The 3,599-nt window shown below is 38.7% G+C and overlaps 1 pseudogene; it reads right to left on the reverse strand.

Annotated features, from left to right (window-relative positions):
- Positions 1–1,595: 1,595 nt before the first annotated feature.
- On the reverse strand, positions 1,596–3,119 carry LOC143040869 (uncharacterized; annotated as a pseudogene).
- Positions 3,120–3,599: the final 480 nt, after the last annotated feature.

A 3,599-nucleotide genomic window follows, 5' to 3' on the forward strand; every position in this document is an offset into this window, starting at 1 on the left:
CTTAGATAACAATTACTGAATGACGGCTGCATCGCTGGATGAACTGGGTGATACAAATTAGATACAGGTAAAGGATAATGTCTGAATAAAGGATCAGATAAACAAGAAGACTGGATATTTAAAGTCAAAGTTTGATATGAGGAAGAAATATTTAGTTGAAGAAGCACACAAACAACGATGTGATGTCTGGCAATTAAATGTTTTGGCAATGCTGTTTTATCTTGTTGATTGTGTAGTTCCTTAATTATTTATTTATTAATTAAGTTATTTGTTTATTTATTCATATATCAATCTATCTATTTATTTAATCATTTATTAAGTTGTTTATTTACCTATTCATTTATTTGTATATTTGTTTACCTATCTATTCACTTATTACTTGCTTATTTAATTGTTTATTTATTCATTTATTCATTCAATTGTTTGTTTATTGATATACCTATATATTTACTTATGTAATTGTTTATTGATCTATTGATGTGTTTTTCTTTATTCTGTTTTGTTTTATTTTTTCATAATTTTTAGTTTTATATATGTATATATATACATATATATATACATATACATATACATATACATATACATATACATATATATATATATATACATATATATACATATATATATGTATATATATATATATATATGTATATGTATATATATATATGTATATATATATATATATATATATATATATGTATATATATATATATATATATATATTGCATCCGGCCTCATTATTTACCAAATGGTTTCCTGCCACAATGCATTTCTATGATGACTCACTGTAATCCACTGATACCCTAAATATATTTTCAAAAGAATTCAAGGACGATAACAGTTTTATATTTCATAGATTGGTGGTCATTATAGGAAAAGCTATTATGTGAAGGGGTGGAACAGATATATTATCTTTCTATGTCTTACCATACCATGACTCTCGGTAACCAGACGATTTCATTTAGCTGAGAATTTTAACCCTCGCAGTAATGGTGGCACTTGTAATATTTGATTTACCGAGAAGTTCTTATGTTCATGTTTCCGTTGTACCCCTTTGGTAGCAAAATACCTGTTTTGATTAACTCCTTCAGTATCGGGGGCGTTTTATCCCTTCTTGCCGTCAGTCAGGCTATTTTATCAACTCCCGTGGCTAACCCCCCACCACCCCACCCCACCCTCACCAACACCCTTCGATAGTCATGGGACCATCTCGATGAGCGAAAATGCTGAACAGGTGACGTCACGTCCAATAATAACTGTGGATAGTTAAGGTTGGAACCCTGTGATCACACCATGGTGGAGAGGAACAAAAAGGTGGATGATGAAGAGGTGGTTCTGGAAGGCCGCGATCGCCTCGGAGTGGTGCTACGCAGATGGTGACGGCGTACGAGGGAAAGAGGAGAGATGACCGCCTCTATGCACGCAATTTTCCTATCAGAGCTGCGGTACATGAGTCTCGTCAAAGTATTGGCCGTATCATCTTCGGAGATGTGGAGTGGTGCAACTTGCTAACCGCTCAACGAGTATTTAATTGTCTTCTAAGGAATTTGGAAAGATTAATTTTCATTCTGTCAAAACAAAGAAAAGATTACGTACTACTTGGGTTGGCCAATTGCGCAGGTGAAGGAGGATTGTTTCATAACGGCCATGGTGATGGTGGTGGTAGCGGTGGTTGTACTGATGGTGGTAGTGGTGATGGTTGTCGTAGTAGTGGTGATAGTTGTGGTGTGTAAGAGGCTGGTAGATTAAAGTAGACAAGTAAGTAGATAGAGGGGTAGGTGGCGAGAGATTAATTTTACGACATAGATGTTTTGAAAATAATGGCCGCTACGGAGTTGCAGAGTTGCATATTCTCGTTCACCGCCCAATGGCTAAGGTATCGATATAGGTGCTGATGTTGCGAATTAACGCTAAACCCACTTTGCTTCGTGACAAGATTGCTTGCGTAAGCAATGCTTGAGACAGTATAACAGTCATTCTGATTGGAGAAAAGGGTGGAGGAGGAGAAAAATTATTGGTCCACGGAGGTAAAGTCACGCCCTTAAAGGATGGCACTTATTTGTAAAGGTCAAAGTTGTTGAATGAATTAAATAGTGACGTCGAAGCAGACTCGGCTTGGTGGATGTAAAAGAATCCCAAGGGGGAATCCTCTGGTGTACCTAAGAAAATAATGTTGTAGACAAATTACTGAAAAAAATGAAGACAAGTTTAAGTTCAATTTGATTCCCCTTTGTTTACTGAGTAATGGAACTTGACTAAAAGCATACACTACGAAAGAGGCATGGGGTCTACAGATGAGTGACTTACAATGCTACAATGATGAAAAGAAAGTGAAGAAAGTTGAAAGTGAACGAAGAACTGAAAGTGATGGTAGCAACAGAGTAACATGGTGGTAGTAGTGGTAGTAGTGATGGTGGTGATGGAGATGGTAGTGGTGTTGGTGGTGGTGGTGATGTTAGTGGTGTTGGTGGTGAAGGTGGTGATGCTGGTGGAGATCGTTGTGGTGATGGTGGTGATGGTAATATTGGTAGTAGTGGTGGTGTAAGCGGTGGTGATAGGAGTGGTTGTAGTTGTGGTTATGGTTGTTGTTGTGGTTGTGGTTGTGGTTGTGGTTGTGGTCGTTGTTGTTGTTATGGTTGTGCTTGTGCTTGTGCTTGTGCTTGTGCTTGTGTTTGTGATTTTGATTGTGGTTGTGGTTGTGGTTGTGGTTGTGGTTGTGGTTGTGGTTGTGGTTGTGGTTGTGGTTGTGGTTGTGGTTGTGGTTGTGGTTGTGGTTGTGGTTGCGGTTGCGGTTGCGGTTGCGGTTGAGATTGTGGTTGTGGCTGTGGTTGTGGTTGTGGTTGTGGTTGTGGTTGTGGTTGTGGTTGTGGCTGTGGCTGTGGCTGTGGCTGTGGCTGTGGCTGTGGCTGTGGCTGTGGCTGTGGTTGTGGTCATGGTGGTGGGGATCGGGGTGGTGGTGGTGGTTAGGGTACTGTTGGTGGTGGTGATGGTCATAGAGTCAATTGTGTGGTGCTGCTTCTGGTAATGGCTGTGGTTATGATTGTGATAATAGTACTGGTTGTAGAGGTTGTAGTTGTGGCTGTGGTGGTGGTAGTGGTGGTGGGGATAGTGGTGGTCATGATAATAGTGATGGAGATGGTAGCAATAGTGGAGACGGCCACAGTGATGGTGGTATTGTCGATGTTGGCGTTGGTAATATTAAGTATGTGATGATGAAGATGATAACAGTCACAGTTTTGGTGTACGTGATGGTTGTGTTAGGGGGGAAATGGTATTTAGGGTTATCATAGTGAGTGTTGTGGTAGTGACAATTTCGATTATAGTGGTGCTTGCTAGACAGGGGCAGCAAACAGTAAAAAACGAATATATACATACATACATACATACATATATATATATATATATATATATATATATATATATATATATATATATATATATTCTCAAGCTTTCTGACCAGTACTCTGCCATTTGGAGGATGGGCATAAACCAGATTGCCAAAATGATTCATTTATTCAACGTTTCGTCTGCAAGAAGACATCTTCAGGAAAATCTGAAACAAAAATTACTGGCATACAGAAATAAAGAACAAGGGTGTT

Source organism: Oratosquilla oratoria, chromosome 29, assembly GCF_046742065.1.
Source record: "Oratosquilla oratoria isolate Oo_2021 chromosome 29, ASM4674206v1, whole genome shotgun sequence".
In the NCBI taxonomy this organism is placed as follows: domain Eukaryota; kingdom Metazoa; phylum Arthropoda; class Malacostraca; order Stomatopoda; family Squillidae; genus Oratosquilla; species Oratosquilla oratoria.